Source organism: Lichenostomus cassidix, chromosome 4, assembly GCF_008360975.1.
Source record: "Lichenostomus cassidix isolate B80296 chromosome 4, HeHo_3.0, whole genome shotgun sequence".
In the NCBI taxonomy this organism is placed as follows: Eukaryota; Metazoa; Chordata; class Aves; order Passeriformes; family Meliphagidae; genus Lichenostomus; species Lichenostomus cassidix.
In genome coordinates, this window is record NC_139484.1 from 2,585,708 (window position 1) to 2,609,349 (window position 23,642).

Here is a 23,642-nt window from a genome sequence, read left to right on the forward strand (position 1 = left end):
CTTGAGAAAAAGAAGTGTTAATAATTTAGCAAGTTTTTTCTCTTCTATTTGCAAAACCCCATTAACTTCATTTTGGGTTAAATGACAAACTGCCTCATTTTTTAGCCTTTCAAAAAGTACTTGAAAACAAATTTATGTTTTCTCACTAATAAAATAATATAAAATTATTTTCATGAATCAATATTAAAAAATTACTGATGTAAACAAAGATTTTATCACTGCATATTATGAAAACTCATGCATATTTGCCATTAAAAACGAATTGCAATGATTCATGTCAAAGAACAGTTGTTGTCCTTCCTGTTACTGTAAAAGAGCACATGTAAATTTTTCCTCCAAATATAAGTTTAGTGGCTATTTTCCAATTTGATTTCCGCTGACCACAGATGCAGAATACACTAACACAGCAGGATAAATAATTGTGGCTGTTTCTCTACAGACAGATAGAGAGTCATCATCATTAACAGTAAACAATAACTGCCAACAATAAACATTTAATGATACTCATAAAAATAATTGGCCATTGCGAAGCTCTACAAATTTAAGACAATTTCACATTAAATTGGTGGTTGTGCATTTAAGAAGGCAGTATTTCACTGCAGGACAGCAAGTGATGAAACAGCCACTATCTCCTGATTCTGGCTGTATAAAAAGACATTTTCTGAATCTGGGAATTCTGGGTTTTTCCTCCTGCATATTCTCCAAGAGATCACCTTGCCTTGCCCAAAAATTTAATGGGTGCTACACTGGCAGAAAAGTTGTGCTGCAAGTAAAGCAAAAGGAGTCCATTTTATAATTGCTGCTTTTGCAACCAGGCAAAACTGTGACTAGTGCTCTGTTCAGGGAGTGATTTTGTTCATTTTTCATCAGAAAGTGTTGTCCTCAATGCAAGAAATTACTTTTCTCCTTTCAATCTGCAAAATACACGGGCCAGATGGGTAGAAGCTGATTGTTTTCCTTGCAACATGTTTGTACTACACAGTTATTAAGCTGGTTCTGTGTGCATCACAATCAGACTGAAGAGTCAGATTCAGGACAGAACTTAATAATTTGTCAGCTCCAGTCCTCTGAATGTCCCACAGTTAGCACAGAATTCACAGGAACATACTTTCTAAAGGAAAAATGGGCATGGGTGAATTTTTAGCCTTAACGCTTTGAAAGCCAAGAGATGCCAGAGCAAGAAAATAATTCGACACATGCAGCTCACAATACAGTCAACCATTGGATCACACATAAATTGATTTAAGATTTCAAATGATGGCGGTGTGTTTTTTAAGTCTTGAAGTGGTTATTTGTACCAAGTGCTAAAAGTGGTTTCAAAAAAGACATCTTCAGCTAACTGGGGTTTTCTGAAATCCACTGGATGAAACTGAATGTAAAAGGCAGAATGCAGTTTAGTCCAAGGTAAAAAGCTGTGAAATTCTTTGGAGGTATGTGACCATGAATTAAATCATAAATCAAATAAAAGTAAATCTAAACTTAGCTACAAATGCAGAGAAAAAGAATGCAATGTTACTTAAATGGAAGCATTGACTTCAGTCGTACCAATTTTCAGATAAATGATAAGAACTGGAGAGGGAAAGGGAGGGAAAAAATTGCTTACATTTAGTTTAAGGTACACCTGAAATGAGAGTTAATTACCACATGAAAATAATTCTCCTGTAGGAAGTCCCAAATGAAATGAAGTGCTAGAAATTAAAGTACCTCAAATCCCTGTAATATTAATATCTTTTCATTTGACTGCTGCAGTATTGCTCTTAAAACTAATCAGAATCTCTTAATCTCTGCAATAATTATTTCATTAGTATTTGCTATCATGTTATCAAGGTCTTGAAGCATTTTTGAGCCTCATTGATCACTACTTGGCACATGAACCATCAAAAGCCAGATCCTGAGGGTACTTAAGTTTTAAGTGTACACATGAGAGAACTCTGATAACAGTACTTGACATCTGCATTTGCCCACAAGAGAAGTTATCTCACCACACTCTTTGCTCCATAACCAACAAAGTTTGTTTTGACAAATTAGGCTACCTTGAAAGAGGAGCACAACCATATATAAATATACTGTCACAAACCCCAGACTGATATTTCAGCTGAATTTAAGCAATGAAATAACAAAAGTGATTTTTTACGTCCCAAAAGCAAAAAAAAAATAATTGCATTTTAAAAAATTCATATTTCCTCTTGATTCAACACTCTTAAGATCCTCAGGTTCCAGAACAATCTCGTTATAAATAACATAAAATTTCAGATTACAGAACTAAGGTGAAATCAGTTGATAGGCTTTCTTTTCTATGTGCATTCAGCAGGCCAATTTGTCAAGGACATTCTCAGGGTGGTAATAGTGCTTGGCAGTAATATGTATCTGTAAAATTCCAGCAGAGCAAATAGCTGGAATAAGTGCCAAGAAAACTCAGTTATCTGCTGTACTAATAACCACAAGGCTGTACACATCATGCTGAGAAAACCTCCAGAAGAAACAATGTCATTACCTTAAAATTTCAGGTTGGCTTGATGAGCTGTTTATTCCAATTAACACAGAAGGAAATTGCTGGGTAACTACCACCCTCATTTAGGAAGTCTGTCTAATGTTCACACTATTATGAGTTCTGAAACATACTTGTTTTTGAGGATCACTACATTTAAAGCAACATTAAATCACATATGGCAAGTATAAATTTGATCTCCTCATGCTGTAATCATAGACAGAAATAAATTTCTAAGGAGTGTTCACACATCCAACAGAAAAAGCAAAATACCTGAAATTGCCTCTGATCAAAGCACTAATTAAATTTTCATTTTTCAAAAGCTTTCCAGAATTCTGTTTCTTTGCTGAAAGTCTATATCCCCAGTCATAAAGCAGTTAAAGGAATGAGCAAAATACTATAAAATAGTGTCTTGCAAATAGCATGAAATGGTAATTTCTGTCCTTTTCAAGATTTGTTTTTCTAAGGATTAATGAAACTTTTGGTACTTCCTGTGTATAACATTCTCTATGGATCAGCATTTATAACTATATATATAATTTTATAAATTAGTATAATTTTGTGTGTACAAAGACAGACTTATTTTCAAAGGATATAATAGTAGAAAAGTTTCTACTACTTTATAGAAGAAAAGTAGTAGAACATTAATTCTACTAATTAGAATTCTCATTTTCAATGAATACAGTAGAACACTAATTCATGTATGAACTTTGTGCTACTGGTTCTTTCTTCTATTTGAAATTTTGAAAATTATTCCCAAGAATTTTCAAAATAGTCCATAGGAAAAACAGTTACTTTGTGTTTGGATGCAAAAGTTTCATTCCACATGTTTATAAACCGACCCTTGACCAAAGTAAGATGTGGAAGGCAATATTCTTTGCAGTGGGAAGATGTAAATAACTAAACCCTTAACATGGGAGAAAGGTTCACAGGAAAATTAAAAGTCCATGCTGAGCCAAGACAGGTAGAAGAGATCATTGTATTCAATAGTTAGAAAAGTTCAGGTGAGAATGGTGGCCATTCTTTCAAGAGCAACACCCCTCAAAACACAGACTCTGAAGGTGGAATAAGGTCAAGCCTTCCCAAAATGAAAAAAACCCTACTCTGACCTAGTTTATATAATCGTCTACATTTAGCATTTACAATTTTGAAAATAGTACCCAAAATTATGAATCCTAAAGTTGGAGCTGATTGACTGACTCTCTTGTTCTAATGATTTCCCACTATTTTCCCTTTCTTTCATCTTAGGCAGAATTACTACAGATTTACCAAAAAAAAAAAAAAAAAAAAAAGAAGAAGAAGAACAGGAGACAACTATGCAAAGTTGCTTAGGAAGAAATAAAAAATTAGCTATCTCAGGGTTTACTCATGTCTCTAAAACAGGAGAAAACATTTCAGTCTAGATGAAAGAACTGGTTACACACAAACAACTACGTTAATGGAGATTATTCTGGAAGCTGGATGGCCCATGAGCACAGTGATGTGTCTCACAGCAAAGTTTTGAATGGAACTAAGAGTGAAATTATCCAAAAGAATTGGATAAGGTGAAATGATCATGCTGCAGAAATATTTCTGATTTTTAGGAAATAGAATACAGTTACACTCAGCTATATTTTGAAAAAACTTGGATGAATTACATTCACTTTACAGCATGGTACAGTTAACAACATTTCTCTTAATCTTCTATATCTCTCACAGTAGAAATGGCAGGATGAAATCAGCAAAGTTAAAAACACTATGCAAGAACTGGTATTCTCCCCTGCAGATGGGATACCTGTGTCTACTTCAGAGAGATTTATCCTGAGTTCTCTACAGCCCTTGTAAATATTATAAACATTAGGCAACCACTGGACTCTTTCATATGTTCCCTCAAAGCTTGTTGCATTGGCTTACACTTCCAAGAGGTATCAGAAAGAGTGGAAGTCAAAAGCAAGGGGTGGGATAATTGAACCAAAACAACAATATTATTGGCACAGGAAAAATTAAAGAAAAATGATTGCCTAAAAGATCTGAAATATGCACCTTATCCTGTGTAACATCCACACTGAAGCTTTGGAATAGAAACTGTAATTGATAACTTCTGAATTTTTAAGTCTTGTAGATGTGACATCCTCAGCCTCCCTGTCCAGGGTAATCAACTGAGGCATGTTTACAACTTGGCCTTATTGTTTACAATGTTTCTTGCCATCAAATGTATTGGTTACATGAATGCCTAAACGAAATGTATCTTCCCCCACCACTTGCAAACTATTACAAAGAGAAGCTGATTTTTTCCATGTTAATTGTTGGCATTATTTGTTACGAGGAGTAGAGTGAGTATGGAGTAAGATTTTACACAGCCTGCAAAAAGAATGCACATAGACAGTAAACCCTGGATCCCAGCCCTCAAATCCTATTTTATACTCATTTATTTGGCTTTGGGAAGACATTAGGACAGCCTGTAGCTTACTAGAAATAAAACATTGACACTGACAATCCTAGTTTAAGCAGATGTTCTGCAGATGCAAAGGAAGATTTAGAATGTTTTCTGGACAAGCAGCCTGAAAATTACTCTCTCACAGATGAATAAGCATCAATACAAAACACACTGTTACAAACCTTGTATTTCTACATAACAGATAATGAAAAACCATCTGTCCATTGTGGTTATTTGCCAAGCAGCCAGTCCTGCATACCATTTTACTATCTGTCTTTAAAATACCCTACTCTACTAGTAAACAATATTTCTTAACTGTTTTCATTCTGTCTGCACATGCTGAATAAAAACTCCATCATTTAACCCACCTCTTTCAAGCTAAGTCATGTACATAACAAGGAGATTAATTCCTGCAAGTATAACTCTGTTCCTCTTTTGGGTTTGGAGAAAAAAAGAGAACTTTGAATAGTGAAAGTTGGTGTTAACATTTTATTCTGCAGGAATTCCTCAAGTTAAGCATAATATTTCTATGGACTCTTTATGGTCAATATCCTGTGCTCTCAATATCCAGTCCCACTCCTAGCTGTCTTTCAGGTGTCAAAAGCCACTGTGTATTAAGAGATAAACTGTACTCAGCACTACTTTGGTCCAACAATTAACATGAATATATTTGCAATTAAAATTCACACAATGGAATATTTAAAGTGAACACATTTTAGTATCAGTAGCAGCACACGTTGATGATGAAGAATACACAATGGCATGGTACTCTGTGCTGTATTATGCAAATGGATGCAGCAAAGGTCAGAGCTTATCTCAATCTCATAATAATGTAGTCTGCAGAGAATAATTAATTTACAGTGTGCTTTCTTATATTGTGTACCACAACACTAAATGCCACTTTATTTGGGAATTTTCTTTTTTTATGTTGCAGAGAGAAATCATATCAAAGGTTTTCAGTTTTCTCTTTGGGGACTATGGGGGAAGGGAAGACACACTTCTTTATTTTCTATTAGTGTAATAGCAACACCAAGCTGAAATTAACCACTAAAAATACTGTCTTTTAACTGCTAAAATGCTATTAAATTCTGGTGTTTAGGAATGTGATTTCCATGCCCAACAGCTGCCTTACATTATTAAAGCAGAAGTGTTTGAACAATTTCCATAAAGCAAGCAGTACTGTAAGGATTCAGTTATACTACACAGTTCCCCACAGAGGATAACAATTTACATGTATTACATGCTTATAAATTACTGAAGCCCAGTGCTGGGGGTGTGAAGCATCATCCAGAGCAGAGAGGTTATGAAGGTGGTGGCATAAAAAGCCAGGATACTAACCTGTGTCTGGGCTGCTGATAGGAAGCTGGGAAATTCAGTGTTCCCTGAAGTCTGGTTCTGTCACTGTAAAGCCATCATCTCCATATACTGGTACAGCTGTGTTTTCCCCTGTCTGACAAAAAGAACAACATAATTTCTTGGCTTTGTGAGAAAAATGCACTTCAAGAGCTGATGTTCAGAGCAGCCCATGCTACACTATGCAAACACTTCACACATATTGAGTTATAAATACATATTACACATGTAGAGTTTTAAGAAAAGTGGCCTTCTGACATAAGCCTCGAGAGAGCAGATCTCTAAGCAATAGGGTGCGATGTTTGTGTTCTTTCAAATCCAAGGGAGCTTATTCCTTACCCTCAAATATTTGTACTGTATTGTCATTTTGAGCTGGAAGCTAAATATAGGTGCTTGGGAATCAGGTTGGCTCACACTGTACAGATGGCAAAAACTACCATGATAAAGAATGGTTAATTGGTCCCACAGAAAGTCTGTCATTCATCTGAAAATTTAACTCCCCAATTCCAGCTTCAGTTCCTTTAGCATATTTTTCGTTATATTTTCTAGGAAGCTGCATGCTTGTGGTTATTTCAAGGGAGCCTGAACAACATGATCGTCACGCAATCCAGTAGTCTCTAAAGCTACTATTCCCTGTTTGCACAGGTCAGAACACCCTTGTGTGGTTTTTATTGCCTTCATGAGAGAAACTTGCACACAGGCAAGCATCTTTGCCCATCCCTAGAAGTCATGTGTCATTATAACCTCGAGTGTTCATCACAAGATGCAGAACTAGACCAGTGGCAATGCCATTCAAACTAACACAGATCAGTTGTCCTTACCTCAGTTACCTTTACACACTCCAAATGAAACACCAGCAATTTCCAGGGAAGGTGAAAATGCTGCAGGGTAGTTAATGTTGACAGTAGTTGCTAAAAGGTCATTTGGAGACATTCATTAGTTGTTTGCTGTAGCAGACAATCATTATTATTGGCAGCAGAAATTGGCACAAAGCGCTGTTATTGTCAGAAAGCATTAACAGAGTGGCATTTGTCAATACATGCTCTTCTATGGAGCAACAGCCTAAGAGAACTCCATCTTTCAATTTAAATGGGACAAAAATACCAAGAATATCCTGATGTGCTTTTATCTCCTGATACTGGCATTTAAGATTCTTTAGGAACTCTCTATCAGCCCACTATCCTCTCTATCTGGGAGCAGAAAACCAGAAGAATATGCAGAAGGATGTAATCCTAAATTTCAGTTTATAGGATTCTGCTCTGAGTTTTTCCAGAACAGAGAATCTCTGTGACTATCTACCTATCAGCCAGGCACATTTAGCACTAACTCTATCTCTAAGCAGAGATACTTAGATGCTACTGTCTAAATGAACTCACATCAATTTTCCCTGCATTGGTAAGGGGAAAAATATATTAAGATCCTTTTTTTTTTTTTTTTTGCTCCATATATTTGAGCAAATGCAACCATAATACATTTCAGACTCAGAAGATGGAAGTAAAGTATAAATTCAAGTTGCATCTCTTTGCAATTTTTCATTAAGACATTCCAGTAATGGAATTAGTGAAACTTTTATTTTAATGCTGTCAAGTTACACAAAAAGCATTATTTAGCCCTCCCCAAGCCTACATTCTAATAAATGTCAGGTCCCCAGTTATTAGAGATTTAAATATTTGTACTAAGAGCCTTTAATAATGAGAATACACATTGTACACATGTGTGCTGTTGTACTATTAAACTGAGATAAATAACCTGGGACAATTATTCCCAGTCTTAATAAAGCTGGTTTTCTAATAAAATGTCAATAAAATTACTTGTATTTAATATGGATACAATTGCACTAATAATTTAGAGTTATTAAATAATAACTTGCAGAATAAACACAGAAACACTGTTAATATTTTGATGACACTGTTCATTCTCCGGCTGGCTTCCTTCACCTCAAGCACTCAGAATACATTTCATTCAGTAAAGCAGTCAAAGGCCAGTACTTCACCTTCATTTCCATCTTTGTCCCTGTCACAGGAAAGGTGAAAAGCAAGAAGATGGGAGAGATAACAGAAGAAAGGGAATGGTTTATAGGACAGCACCTTTGTTTTGTGGTGTATTTCACTGCTCACCAGCCAGGTCTGCATTTTCAATTAGGATGTCCCAACACTTTTTCTTTAAGGAAGAAAATGAGCAAATTCCTTTACCACACTTTCCCTGTCTCCCTTCATTTGACTGTCTGCTGAATGCACTAAGTTTTCTAGGAGAAGTTCAAAAACTGAAAGCCAGTCTAATACCATGGGACAGGAATGCCAAAGCAACTAAATGGAAACTGGCAATAGCAGAAGTGTTCATGCAAATCTTATGTCTTCAGGGTTGCTGACAGCTTTGAGTACTAATTTTGACCTTGACCATAATTCTTTTCCTAATTCAAGAGCTTTCCTTTTTATTTTATTCATTAACAATGAAATTGAATTTTTAAATGAATTTACGCAGTGAAAGAAGGCAACATGTTTTCACTTCAAAGATTTACATATTCTCAAGAGACTTGTTCATGTGCCCTGTTGGTGAATCATCAAGGAAAAGATGGTTCTTGTGTTCCAAAAGCAATAAAACATGCCATTTACTAAAACTCTATCTGAAAATATTATCCATGGAAGAATGAGTCTGATTAGCTAACAGCAACAGATAGGTTTATGATTGCAAGTTTTATGACTCTTTGATAACATAAAGCACTATTTTTTCTCAAAAGGAAGTTGCAGCACTTAATGCATTTGCTGAGCTTAGTGTTGTCAGCACTATAAATCACACAACAAGTTGCACTCCTCAGAAATAAAATCTGCACTGTATGATTTGAAATCTACAGTGTGCCAGTAAACTACTTGAGAGATAATTTCTGATTTTCAATATCTAGTCAAAAGAACACTTATTACTACAGTCAAAGGCATTTATTGCTGATAAAAATATGAATATTATCACCAGTTACTTACATTTAATAATGACCAAAACTGACCTACAGCAAGTTGTTCCTTGCATTTGAAATCAGCAAAAGATGATGATTTTTGGTGACGGGTTTCAATTACACTTGCAAGATGTAGTAAATACAAGGTAACTAGAAGATACACTTGGATGACAACTTTTGATTACATTTCCCTGTCTGGAAATTAAAAAAAAAAAAAAAAAAGTTTTCCAGTCTATCCTCAGCTTTGGGACAGACTGAATTATTCAGTTGCTTCAATGTGTCCACAAATCACATTTTCTCAGTATTTGGTTCAAGCTCTGTTGTGTTGATTCTATCACAAACAAATATTAATGGAATGCCACAATCACACTTGCACTGAAGGGACATCTTGAGCCACTGCATCCTGGCACTGTCATACAGTTCCCAAGGGCAAGAGAGTCCCTGACTTCAGGAATAGTATTTGTTATTACTCTATGATTGCTATTTTAAAGACTGATATTTGTTTAAGGAGTAGTAATTATTACTTTAACGCCACGTCAATGAACTTACTGACAAGAGTGTTTGAAACTGGAAAGAACCTAAAAGAAAGGAAAATTAGTGCAGCATCATCTGTAAAAGTAGCTGTCTGACTTGAGCTTGTATTAAGGAAAAATTAGGCAGAATGTAACTGAGTAGATTTTGACAGATCAGAATTACCTAAGCACAAAAAAAAGCAGTGTGAAAAAATAAGCCAGCAGCCAATTTAGCAGAAATGACAGGATAACCTTTTCTAGGTGTGTGGTCTGAAGTTTCATTGAGACACAGGTACCCAGACTATTTTCAGTGGAGATGCAGGTATTGAGGCTCCAGATGTTCCACGACAGCTCATTGGTCACACAGGGCTCTGTTCACCAGGCTCCCTCCAGCTGAGAAACTCCACAGACATGCAACAAAGAAACATTAAAAAGTGCATTAATGATCTCACATTTGTCTATACAGAATTGTCCTTATCACAGAGAGGTCACGTGCCTCTGGGTCACAGGATATCCTCAGAGTGACAATAAGAGTCTTACTAGAACAATCTGTAAAAACACAGCCCATCCTGCAGAAGCCTTCAGCATCCCTACTTCCGTTTGCCTCAGGGATAAATCTCACTTCAGCCATATGGAAGCACCTGTTCACTCAATCTGCTTGCATTAACTGCTCATCTCCTAGCACAGAGATCAGGCCTATCCCATTCCTTAGCACCAGCCCAACAAACACAAACAGCAACAACAAAAAACTGCCCCTTTAAACTCTGACACTCCAAGGCTCATGCAGTGCACTATGAATGACCTTTTAATTTGTTGAAATCTTGAAGGAGTGCAATGAAACATGAAAATAAAGGCTACAGAACTTTGGACTGTCTGGTATTGGAATGATGAGCAACAAACCTCTGAAGGGTTTAACAAGATTCTTTTGTTAGTCTGAATTTTGTTTACTAAAGTATAACAAAACCCTCAAATTCTTCTCATAAATCCATCACAGTTTTATCTTAAAATGCTCTCATCTGTCAGACACACTAATCAACAGATTATTTAGTCCTCTGAAAGAGCTACCTGGACATCAGATTTCGGTCTAAAGACCCCTTCCAAGCTGTTTTTCCTGTTTCTGTGGTTCAAGAAACCACCCATTAAACTGGTAACAACAGATAATTAGCCCATAACTGCAGCTGCCTGCATGTTGCTTGGTCTATTTACATATCCTTGAAACGATTACGTCCAATTAGCACTTTGAATTGTTTCTCCCTTGCAGCAGTCAGAAGGGAAGAAACTCTTTAGAAATGTGATCTCTGACTTTGCACTGAATCTGCCACTCAGCTACCCTTAGGCCGCTGCTATAAGGTGAAAACTGTGCCTTAATAAACCAGTTGCTGGTTTTCCCTGTACCTAGTATTTTGTACTAGGTGCATGCACTCTATTGTACAGATACTGCCTGCTGAGTACACTTCATAGTTAACAACCTGAAAGCTCACTCTAATTTAAATTACTCCAATATTATATGCACATTCTCTCCAAAGAAATGTAGAATACTTGTGAGAATACTTGTAGAATACTTTTAAGAATCTTGGTTTAGTTACTGAAACACCTACACAGCTAAAAAAAAAAATCTAATATAGCTTCTACAGTTTTACATTTTACTTCATGGCTACAGTAAAACAAAATGAATTATTTTAGCGCCAGATTGAATATTTTAACAGGATCATTTAAAGGAAAGTATTATCTTGAATAGCACTAGAACATAAAAATATTTAGTGTCCATGCAGGAGTTGCCTTTTGCTCACAGCAGATAAACAAAGGCCACACAATACCATACTAAGTACTCAGACGTATGTGTTCCTTAGGCCAGTTTTCTTTATCAGCTATACACAATTCCAGTGTTTTAATCCTTCTGAAACCATGATTCCCTGCAGGTCTGTCCCAAGCAATGGAGGCACAGACTGAAGCTCAGAACCCAGAGGGCAATGCCACCCAGGATCCCCAGTGCAACCCCCAGAGAGAGCTGGCCAAGGAGCTGCTCCTCCCAAAGTGCTGGAGCAAAGTCTGTCACAGGCATGGCAGAGGGCAAGATATCTTACAGTCCATCCTGTGGGACAATTCTTTAACAGCAATTAGCAAATCTCTCAGTGGTAGAGTTGTGTATCTGGGAGGACTTCAGCATTCTCCTTACCTGAGTGTACCTGACTGCAACATAAGTGTATTCTCCCCCTCTGTTTTCCCCCTCCAAGTGGTGTCACTGCCCATCTCTGAGGCTGAATTCTCACTGCTAGGGCAATGGCAGCTACAGACCTGCCTTGTCACTTCTGTTGCCTAGCAGCAGGTCTTTGGAATATTCTGTTGTGTGACTTCTTTGCAAAATATGTTGCAGAGTCACCATTTGAATCCCTGTCAACATTGCCTCTGGAGATGGGTGATGTGCAAGAAGAAGCAAGAAGATGTGTAGAAGCTGGGATTCTGTCACTCTCCAGGAACAGTAATCTGCCTTCCTTTGAGGACACTTTTTCATGCTGCTGTCAGCACAGCAGCTTAAGGAAAACAACATGACTTGTGTCTCACATTGCTTGTTCCCCTTCAGCCTCAGTGTTCAAGCTGACTGCCTGCCACTTGTGCTGCTGCTCTGATTGACCTTAGGTTACACAGGTCTTTGCAGTGCATCCACCTGCAACATTCCTAAAAAAATCAGCATCCCCAAAACACTATACAGCTCTAGAGGGAGGTTTTTATTAAAGTAAAAACAACTTCTGAGAACACAGAAAACGCAACGAATTTGTCAATGGTTACAGTTATGACTGATTGAATTTGAATTTATAATTTTATACTGCTTTACTTGTATTACTTATTTCAGAGGAATAGAGTTTCTTCACATATTCTACAGCTAATGCAGCATGCAAAGTTGGCTCTCATTATCGGTATCAAACATTTTTGCAGCCGCTTTGTTAATTTCCAGTCCAGCACTTGCAAACAAAATTCACTTAGAGAACTTGTGCTTACACAGGATGTTCATGGATTTGTGTCTTCTTCTAATGAACTGTTTTAAAATTGTTTTATTGCAGCACATTTTTGAAAAAGCTCTTGCTGCATCAGAACCACAAAAATTTTACAAAGGTAAAAATCAATATAAATCTTGATTCCCTGTAAATAAGATGGAATGACAGATCACTTGCTCTTTGGCATCTCTAGCTTAGGAAATGCATGCTGGAGTAATGATATAGGAGGGAAGGACAGGAATCCACCCAGTATTGCAAGCACTGAAAGACCAGACGGATAAACCAGGTGAGTAGCGACATTATGTAACATCCTCAACCAATTTTAACAGATACTGTGTTGTCTACCTTAAAAACACAACCCTTACATGAAAGGTCGTGTGCCACTCCTGCCACTCAAAACTTCAGACTAGAAAATTCTGCTCTAAATTCCAACTTAAGAACCTCTTTTTGGTACTGGCTGCAGTGAATCTACATGCCTCATTTAAACAATTATGTCATTAAGTGTTTGAATTAAGCACTTTTGCAGTCCATCTGCACAATTAAATACTAGTGGCTTTATGGTGGGAAACCTCCTGCTACAGTGAATGCAGCAGCCCACCTCATTTAAATGCAAGCCAGCCATCATCTCATTCCCTACATCATGTGTAAAAAGGAAAACTATTTCAATACTATCCCGAATGCACATGACAGCCCAAATAAAGTGCTTTCATCTTTACAGTATCCATTACAATTAATTACCCGAAAGTCCTTGGCATAAACTGTAAAAAGCCCTTTCTTTTGAATAAATGGACTCCATCAAAATTATACAGGCACCTGAACTGACTGCAAATGAATGCAGATATTCACTGGCATTTTGTTACAAACAAAGACCTTTCCTCTATGAAGTTGACACAGGATTTTACTGCCCTAGATTGCTAGTATAACAGCGTATAATGTCTACTATAATGTTTTTGCTAGCAGATAAAACTAAGAAGGTGTGGTTTATGATATTTCAAGAGATAAGGGCAATAATGGGAGAAAATATTAATGGTTTATGTAATTTGTTTGGCTTGATAAAGTCAGCAGAGCTATTTCACAATCACTCAGTTTATTCAGTGACAATTAGACTGCCTATTATGGTAAATATCATAAATCAAGTAACAGATGAGAAATTTCCCAGAACTCAAATAATCCATAAAGAGAAAGAACATCCAAGTAGACTACAGGCTAGAAATTTCTAAGTGGAAGGGACAAACTAAATTAGTGTGAAAAACTCACCTAAGCAATAAAAGTTCTGTTTAGTTTGAAGGCTACTGAGTTGACAAAAGCTCAAAACTTAGTAATGAATTCCTTCTCCCTTCAGGATTGGAATAGCAGGAAAGAATAGCAGCATTTTACCATTTCAATTCTGTGTTAAATCCTGTCTCTCTGACACCCCATTTGTCAAGGTTAATATTTGCCTTTCATTGTCCCTAAATAAATTCTGCTTATTATAGTCACTAAAGTTACCTAGCATTTTACAGTGGAGTCAGCATTTGCTCTGTTATGAGCTCTGCATTGTAGGTATTTTAAACTCTCTCCTTCCTCTGGGTGAAATTATTTCTGTAACAATGGCTATTCTAGGTGTCTATTTTAGGATGGACCTATATTAAAGCTACTGCAAAACGTTGCCATTAAAACACAAATGCAGAAGTACTATACTCCTCAGATTGCTTCATCCTTGTTCCACAGCACTTACATTTGTATTGATTTTATAATGAATGCACATGAGATGAGGGAAGTGCTGACTTTTCTTGCTCTGCCATATTCGTTGCTGCTTTTCTTGTCTAAGTGAGGTGCAGTGTCTCATTGAACTATTAAAAAAGAAAGAGTCGTAGGGGAATAAGTTTCTCTTACAGCATAACCATTCTAGAGCTTCTCTCATAAGGCACAGGGTGTAACTAGCTTAGTGCATTAAAAAAGGAGTGACACCTGTGATTCTGTATTCTGTAGAATGCACAACTTGCAAGAAATGGCAGTTAGGAACACCAGTAAAACATTGACTGAAGCACCACTAACAAGGATGCTCCCTATCTCTTCCCCCTCAGCATACACAGGGATTCCACAGATTATATGGTCTAAGATTCTTCAAGTGATGATGGCAATGAGTCAGGCTGAAATGAGGTACTAAAACATTGCCAGTCAGTTTGAGAAGTTTCCTGGGACTTAAATCCCATTTTCTAGCTGTGAGGCCTCCTGAAGATGTCATCTATTTAGAGGTAATATCTAAACGATTAGCTGTCGCTAAGGAAGATGGGGATGGTGTTTCAGTGCCACTCTAAGAACAGCTCAGAATGCCAAAGGAGAACATTGCTGAATTCACACTTTGACACTGACATTACCCAGGTTAATCCTGTCAATAAGGCACTTTCCCAAAGGCAATGAACAAGACACCTGATCATAATTGTCTTGTTTCTTGACAATTAGTTCAGCTAATGTGTTTAATACTACTAGAAATACCAGTTGCCATAAGAAAATACCAGGTGACAGACAGAATGTCAAAGCTTATTCCCAGGTACTCCAAATACAGCTTTCTATTTGCTTAGCAGGCCATTTCAGAGCTCACTGCAGGCTGACACTATGTTCACACTGAAAGATACGCAGGGAAAAAACCCTAAAGTAGCACACTTTAGCCCTAGAAATGTTTATTTCTACAGTACCTCAAATTAGAAGAAACTTTGACAGCTGTGCACTTTATGCAAAAAAAAAATAAAAACAGTATTACCTATAAATACATTGTTATACTAGAAGGAGTTACAAGTAAAATAACAATAAACCCATCTTTTGTTCTTGACATGTGAACAGTTATGAATTTTCCGTGAAGAGTAGGTCTGTTCTGAGAGACTGCAGAGCTGAAAGGCTTCCTAAGTTAACAATATTTATTTATTTAATCCAGGTCCCAAAACTGTTTACAGATACAGCATAAGAAGATCATGACTAAGAAAGCCAGGCCGCAGCATCACATATACCAAGGGCATATGCCTAGGGCTTTTTATAAGTAACTACAAATCTACTTAATCATAAACCAAGGGGGAAGTTTGAACCTCTCCATGAATAGAGAAAGTTTTTTGTAAGGATGTGACTGTAGCTTTTTTTGCACCACCAATTCAGCAATGTTCTATACCTTTGCAGGGAAGAAGAAATGGAAGTAGTGTAAATGCATGAAGTCTGCATTGACAAATGAAAAAGTTTCATACTTCTGCTGCCCATTCAAGTACTTCGCTGTTATCAGTTACAGATTAAACTTCTTTCCAGATATACCTGTGGCTGAGACTTGAATGAAGTACCTTGGATGTAGATAGCAGCATAGCTGGGTCAAAATGTACTTGGTGCCCTATGACTTTATCTATATCTCTAACTGGGTTTTTAATACCTTCAGCACACTACTTTAGATCTCAAAGACAAGGCTAATTGGACTGCACAGACAGCAAAGAAAACATTACAATCATCTCAAAGTAACTCTCAAAGGCTTTTCATTTCAAAGAGGCTTTGCTTCTTTTTAAGAGCAGCAGTCCCCTGCCAACTTTCTCCTGAGAACAGGCCAGTTTAAGTACATCACAAAAGCACAGCAATCAGTAACACAGGCTGCTCCATTACTACCAGTGATCCCAGTTGTTTTGTTGCATGCTCAGGGTTACTGGCCAGAGCCCCAAGGTGGGAAACAAGAAATATTATAGAGGGTGCTGCGACACTGTGTAATGATATCACAACAAGATCCTCCACTGGGAGAGAGATGGAACCACAAGAGACACTGAAAAGTCTGGAAAATCTATGATAACAATTGCTTCAGTGATTTTAAATTTTGTTAGGTACCACCTTTCTGTGGTAAGAAAGAACAAGCAGGTCCAATGGTACATAATGCAGTATCATGACAAGAAAGAAACTTACATCTAGACATGTACTTTTGGTACCACTTTAGGCAAACTCTCAGCAAGTCTGTTTTCAACTGTTGTTACACAGAGAAGGAAGGAGAATACACCATGACAAGATTCCCCAGGTTCCAAACTAAGGAGGTTTCACTACTACAATACTATTCAAGCAAATGATATCCTTCTTTTAACTTACTTGAAAAGAGCTTCCCATATAGCTTATTTCATAGATAAAAATTGTTGCAGTAAAACTGATTAAAATGTATTACATTATTTATAGTTCAAACTTATCTCTGCTTCAGGCAAGGTATTTATACCTTTCATCAGGATTAACTATTTTTACCAAGTATTTCTTAAATGTATGTCACTCAATTTTAATTCAATCCATTACACCTGTAAGTCTATTTTGGAGAGATTTCTGAGGATTTATTTCACAATAGATGAGCTTAATGTATATTTCAGTGGGAGACAGGATGGGTGCTTGGAGAGATATGGAGAGATGATCCATGTATTAGTCTCCTAACAGAAGAATTTAGTATTAAAAGAGACAGGCATGAAATGTACACACTGGCTGGTATTTAAGGCTTGTTTCAATCCATCTTCTTTTTCAGTGTACCTGAAAAATATGGTGAAGCCACTGACAGCATTTCCTTTGGGAGAGCACATGTCATTAGTGGCTATTAACACACAGGCTGGTGTGTTTGTCAGCTGATAATTTCACAGTGGTGCAGTTACATCAAGAAAGCAATTTCTGTATTGGTTTCCTAAATTTAAACCAAAGGTTCTCAACGTTGCACACAGACCATCAGCACTCCTCTATTTACTTTCTGTTAGCTGGCAAGGGCAGCTCCTCTATCAAAACTAGAAGTCTTGAAGAACTTTGTGGAAATTCTACATTTTGCTTACACATTGATGACACCTGTTACAGAAATTCTCAGTTTTTCTAGTCTTTCCTAGAAAGTGTGAAATTCTGCTCTTATAACCAATATATCATTTTTCTTTTCCTCATATCAAAAGGTACAGCTGCATTACATTTCCCTGTGCTACAACATTTGCATGTTGATTCTATTTTAAATTGTTTAGGTATTTGTTCTGCAACTTCCCACACACTGAAGGATTTTTTCCCCCAAAGCAAAAAAATCCCCAAACTAATCTTCTTCTCTCTCTTGAGCACAAATGGAAGTGTCTGATACTAAAAAATAGCCAGTCTAGTACTTTTCAGCTGCATTTCTAAAAATGCCAAGAGAAGAAATGCCTTTCACTCCAAGTCTTCTGAAGTAAATTGATTTGGTTTGGTGAGCACTACCCAACTGCCTCGGTGTCATCTGGAATGAGTAGATACATCCTTTGCTTTGTAAGATCCATGCTCACAAATTACTGTGCATCATACCTGCCTCAACATTTCTCTGAGCAGCTTAATGAGATTCTTGTTGACTTCAATCTTACTAGGTGTAAACCTGAAGCTGCTGTTGGAAGCTCCTGGCATTTGTTCAACGTTCACTTTGCACATTGTATACTTAATATTTCAGTTGAGAAATGACTGGTGCTGTGTTTTGCACAACATTCTCAGGCAGCTTAAAAGGACAGTAGGGCTAAACACAGTCCTTTTGCTTATCCTGTTGTTTTGGGGGAGATGTTTTCCATCTCCCTTGCCATACATTTCTGCTTTATGCACCAGCATTTGTTTACATTTGCATGACAAATCAAACACACTTAAAGCTCTTTGTCATGTTTTATCAGTGTTTCCCAGATCCTGTCCTGCTTCCACACTGACAAGTTAGACAAAGAAATTCTTGTTGGACAGTGAATTAACTTGACTCACAAAATTTTACTTCAAATTCCTGCAGATTGATTGTATTCTGCTTTTCCCTTGAGGGACAACATGCACATAAAGAAAATGAAAATATATTTTTCTCTCAAGAAACAACTCAAGCTATTGAGCAGGTGATAAGAAAAAAACAGTATCTATTGATTATTTTTGAATCCTTTCTCTCAAAAACAATCCATCATGCCTTGCTTCTTGGGTGAAGAGTTTAGATAGGATTCAAATACAGGCATGAGGTTAAAGTAAGAAAAAATGAGACTCGTTAGTCACGACAGCTAAATGCTAGCTCTACCAAAAACAGTGTTGTGAAAGACTTGTTTTGAGACAATAAGAGTTACATTTATGTCCGTCTTTCAGGGACAGTATCCCAGTAACTCACAGCAGATGCTATTCTGTTATTCACCCTCTTCTCCAGCTTTCAGACAAACTCACATACTGCATTCCTTGCATCATACTACGGACTGTGCTCCCCATGTGAGACGTAACACATCCACCACACTATGTAGAATGAAGTGATGAAGGTACCATGATCTATCATCAGAAAGAAATTTCTGTAATTTTCTAGTAAGCTGCTTTAATTTCACATAACGTGGATATTTTATTTTTCAAGAATAATTGCAGGTTCCTGTGAAAAGCAATAACTTCTCTCCAAAACTCTGCTATAAACTTTAATTAGACACTGGATATTCTGGAAAAATTCACTTAATAGGTGACACCAACTGCAGAACTTTTTACTGTGTTTTTCTGATCTTTATCTCAATATTTACATATTTCCACACAAAACTCACTGGCATTAGAGTTACTTCTTGGTCTCTGTCAACCTTTTGAAGCTGTGGACACTACCGGTAAAAACATGGTTTGCTTACAAATTTCAGGATAGAGAAAACAAACACTGCTGATTTTGGATTGGCCTCAGCTTGATAAAATACTTGATAAAGTTTAAGAGTGTTTCCTACACGATTTTGGAGTTGTATACCCTTCCTTTCAGAATCATCTTCTCTAGTTCATACATTCATACAAAGAACTTCTTGAAGCAATTCCACAGATTCTTTTTAATTGGTCAAACACAATAAGGAATTTTTTAGTTCTCTAACTCACAGCTCTAGGTCTTTAAAAAAATCATGTCAAATTCTCCAGTCCCAAACATGCATTTCTTATTTCAATAAAGTCAGCTTTATCTCTAAGCAATGTTGTCAATGTATTCTCAAGGTTAAAACTGAAAACAGTCACAAAATGCAAGCAGCAAGAGCCTTACTTTGTCAGTAACCTTTTCAGCGATGGCAAAAATAAGAAAAGTGACACCATGATACCTCTTGCATTAATCAGAATGGTAATAACATATAGTTGGGATGAAGATTTGAGAAGCTAAGGCTTGTGGACCAAAATGCTTGCTGAAAGTCACGCCTGACCAATTGCTCTTAATGAAAGTTCTTAAAATAATGAGAACCAAACGTGACATTTAAAGAAAAGAACAAGAACATTTGTCTACTTAATTATGTTAAGCCTGAAAGCATTTCAGTTCTGTACTTTTTCCTTTCATTATGGTATTATATAAGCAGCATTGGAACAAGAAATACTATGTATTATACTTCAGTAATTCCACTTTCTAAAGAAAAGACCTTCACACTATGTCAGAAGCCAAATGCATTCCCTTATTTTACAATTCCACTGCTTTCACTTACTTATAAATATGCAGATGGGGGCTGTTTACTTAGTTTTGTTGGGTTTTTTTATTTTTAACTTTTCCCTTGACTTTATGTCTCAGGATAATTACAGACTGATGGTACCTGTTGCTACTATAGATTTCATAACACTTCACTAGACTACCTCATTAGGCTCACCTCCTTAATTACAATAGTCATGTCAGCAGGAAAGGAGAGACATTGGCATCACCATGCTGAGACCTCGATCACTATTTTTTAACCTCGGGAGAAAAACCACAGTGGAATTTTTTCTGCAAGGTTCTTTATCCTTTACAGTGACGCAGGAATTTTACTCTGCTGAGTTGACTTTTACACAAAAAACATCAAGACCAAAATGCTGCATGCAGCAAGGGACAGGGTCTTCTTGTTTCTAAACCTCTTAGAAAGTAAATACTTTGTCAGACATCCAGAACAGATATAAAATTGTAATATCAATATATGCTGATATGTAAGGGAGATGGAAGGCAGCATGGTAAAGACAAAATGCAGGATTTTAATACAAAAAACATTAACGCAGCTTTGGATAAAATAGGAGAACTGGCATTACTTTTTCTCTTCAATTTGGTAATTGCTGTTACAAACACACTTATACTGGAAATCAAAGCAGGAGAACCAAAGTTAAATTTACTCCTGTTTCCTGTAAAAAGGACATACGTTCCTCCCATAAGAAACATTTTCCAAATTAGAGTATTATGAAGAGGAAACTGGAACAAAACCAGACTGTCATCCTACTTAGTAAGGTGGCACATGGAGGAGAGGAAAAAAAAAAATCACAATTTTGCAGGCATAAACATTTTTTCTCAAAGCAAAATCACCTAGATTTTATCAACAGAATACTCTAAACAAATTTCTTAACTGAAATCACCATTTGGGCTACAGAAATCTCTTGTAGGCTGAAATACAGAAACTTTCAAAGCAGTGATTTTGCAGAGTCATTTCCCTGCAGAAGAAACTGGCTGTTTTAATTCCACCATATGGCTGAATCATATTCCAGTTGTTGCCAAAAACCAAAAAAAAATTTGTCAACAGACAATTGCTCATGAATTACTTGTTGCACCTAAAAACTGCAGGTCATTTGGGCTCATGGAACCCTACAAACACAAATGAATATATTTTTAAAGATTACTGTATTTTGGGAAACAAACACCAATATGACAGCAAGAAATTAAATTACATACTTCTCAAAAAAATTAGTTACCATGCAAAAATATACTTTTTCATCAAATTAATAAAAACAACAAAACCCAGACTTCCACTGGAAAACACAAGTGACATACATCCACTATTTTTCAGTAAGCAAAACCAGGTTGACTACAAAAATAGAACTCTGTGATTTAATGGAGAAGAAAACTTTTCTAAAGTAAGTAATTACAAAATATCTGAGGAACTCAAGCTTATCTGTTAATTATTCATGTTTCTGTTTTCATTTCCAGCTACTCTGGAGCTGCTGATGCTGGCACTCTCTGCTAGGTTTAAGCATCCTTTCAGCTCAACTCTGCCAAATTAAACTGTCACTTTCTATTAAAAAATCTATAGCAGGAGGTTTTTAATCTTCTGATTTATATTTTGTAATAGGAAGTCAAAGTTTAAATTAGGACGGTATCAGCTTTATGAAATAAAGCCTAAGCAGTGCTGTGACAACCCCAGTGAAGAAAAACCTCCTGCTTGCATTAAAGTGCACAGCAGAGCAGCTTTAGTTGCTAATTTTTGGGAGGTTTTATTTTACACAAATCAGCCTCACGCTCTTATTTTAAAATAGCAGTGCCTGTAGATTCAATCAGGACACACCTGAAAGAAGGTGTCACTTGTCATTGAATGTCTCAACTGTCCCTGGCTTTACTGACCTGCTACACCCCCAGCCTCTCTACCTTTCAGATGCATTAAGCACGCAATGCTCAACTCAGTTGAATTAACATTTCCTTATGTGAGCTGCTCCTCCCCAGATTTTCATGAGGAACTAAGGGCTCCACAACTCACTGTGCTGAAAATTAAACCAAACCAACTTTAGTAATTCAACAGCTCTATAAATATTATCCTCTACTTTTTTTTGTGCAATTCTTAAAAACAAAATATAGTAATAGTCCTATTTATTTCCCTTTAACACTATCTCTTCTTTACATTTTTTTCCTCCTAACCATTTCCACTCCATCTTCTCCAATGATATCACTCCTGTATTTTCTGTCACTTCACAGCTGAAAGAAACTTAGTCACAAGATGTGCTACAGACAGGGAGAAAGTGACCTCAGTGTGGGAGAAACAGAATTTATTAGGGTTACTGTCACACAATTGCTCATAAAATGATTATTTGCTGCAATTACTAGCACTCTCTCCAGCATGTCATGTCAGATGAATTTTGAGATCATTTTAAAAGAAGTTTAAATCACCTACAAGCATAATCATGTTATGACATCTTTACCTTGTCATGCAAAATTTCATTCCTATTCTCCTTTTATCCTAGGGATCTCTAGTTCACTCCTCCTATAAATATACATTATCCTCTTGCCTGGCTCAGCACACTCTGCTGGGCTGGATTTCACTGGATCCAACAGCTACAGCTCTGGCTCAGCCAGAATTGACTCCCTTTTTGCACAGACTGAACAAGAGGAAAAATTAGTGAGAAGAATGCAGAAGCTGGCCATAATACACTCAGTACACAACAGCGCAAGGTCACGAGACAATAATTAATCTTGCTAAAAAGACTCATCTAGACAAAGATTCCTAGAAAGGATTATATTGCCAGTTATATTCTATCAGGGTTTGAGACACTGAATCCTTGGATAAATTAGAAGAATAAATGTACACTAAAAGCAGAAGTTTAATTTTTTTTTATATATACTTGCAATAACATTCAAATTTAATTCAGGCTTTAGCAACCAGAAGATTTCTGGACATCTATTCAGTAATTATATGTAATGACATCTTTGCATGTATATAGAATTTTTAAGATAAAGACCCATGTCTCTTCTAAGGCAATCACAACGTAATGCAACTGCTGCTTCCTATGCTTGGTTTATACTCAATGTTCTCTCGTGTTGCCCCACAGCTGCTTTTAGTATCCATTCTTTCGCCCAAAAGCCTGACACTCCAAAGTGTGACACTACTTTTCTCAGAAGGAAGCCAAGTTATGCATTTCAAAGCTCCATAAATCAGATTTCATGTGGATTTTTCTCAAAATTCCATTGCTAGTAGTTACGCAGAAACTACAGTGTGTGAAGTATCCCTTCTTTTGTTTCAAACCCAAGACCTGATGCTTCATTCAAGGTCCTCCAGTTACCATGTCACTGGGTTCATCATTTCTTAAACCTTTCTGCCGTCTTTGCCCTACACCCAGTTCTTGCATTTCCAGACTGAGGAGATTTCAAGCAGCTGTTCCTCACACGGAAGCCATTCTACAATTCTGATTCTAATTTCTACAAGATCTGCTTTTATCCATCTTTGATTATTTTCTCCCTCCTAGCACATAAAAAAAAAAGAAAGAACAGACTTTCTAGGATGACCACAGCTGCCAGTTAGCGGTT

The 23,642-nt window shown here is 36.7% G+C and overlaps 2 long non-coding RNA genes across 7 annotated transcripts in view; one reads left to right on the forward strand and one right to left on the reverse strand.

Annotated features, from left to right (window-relative positions):
* LOC146437688 (uncharacterized) overlaps positions 1–23,642 on the reverse strand; it is a 59,909-nt gene that overhangs the window by 7,898 nt on the left and 28,369 nt on the right. For 2 of the 5 annotated variants that reach the window (XR_014851493.1, XR_014851491.1), the window contains 2 exons: positions 9,969–10,117; positions 6,243–6,354 (listed from right to left, as the gene is read on the reverse strand). This is a non-coding gene — a long non-coding RNA (uncharacterized LOC146437688). Of the gene's footprint in view, positions 1–5,388; positions 5,512–6,242; positions 6,355–6,862; positions 7,169–9,968; positions 10,118–11,892; positions 12,079–23,642 lie in introns of those variants that run through there. The other 3 variants (XR_014851496.1, XR_014851495.1, XR_014851494.1) reach the window with 3 other exon arrangements.
* LOC146437689 (uncharacterized) lies at positions 12,058–21,633 on the forward strand. Of its 2 annotated transcripts, XR_014851498.1 has the most exons (6): positions 12,058–12,195; positions 12,776–12,827; positions 12,903–12,995; positions 14,776–14,946; positions 18,444–18,540; positions 21,558–21,633. It is a non-coding gene; the product is annotated as an uncharacterized LOC146437689 (long non-coding RNA). The 2 variants fall into 2 exon arrangements; XR_014851497.1 differs by having other exon boundaries at positions 12,078–12,195; positions 14,776–18,540.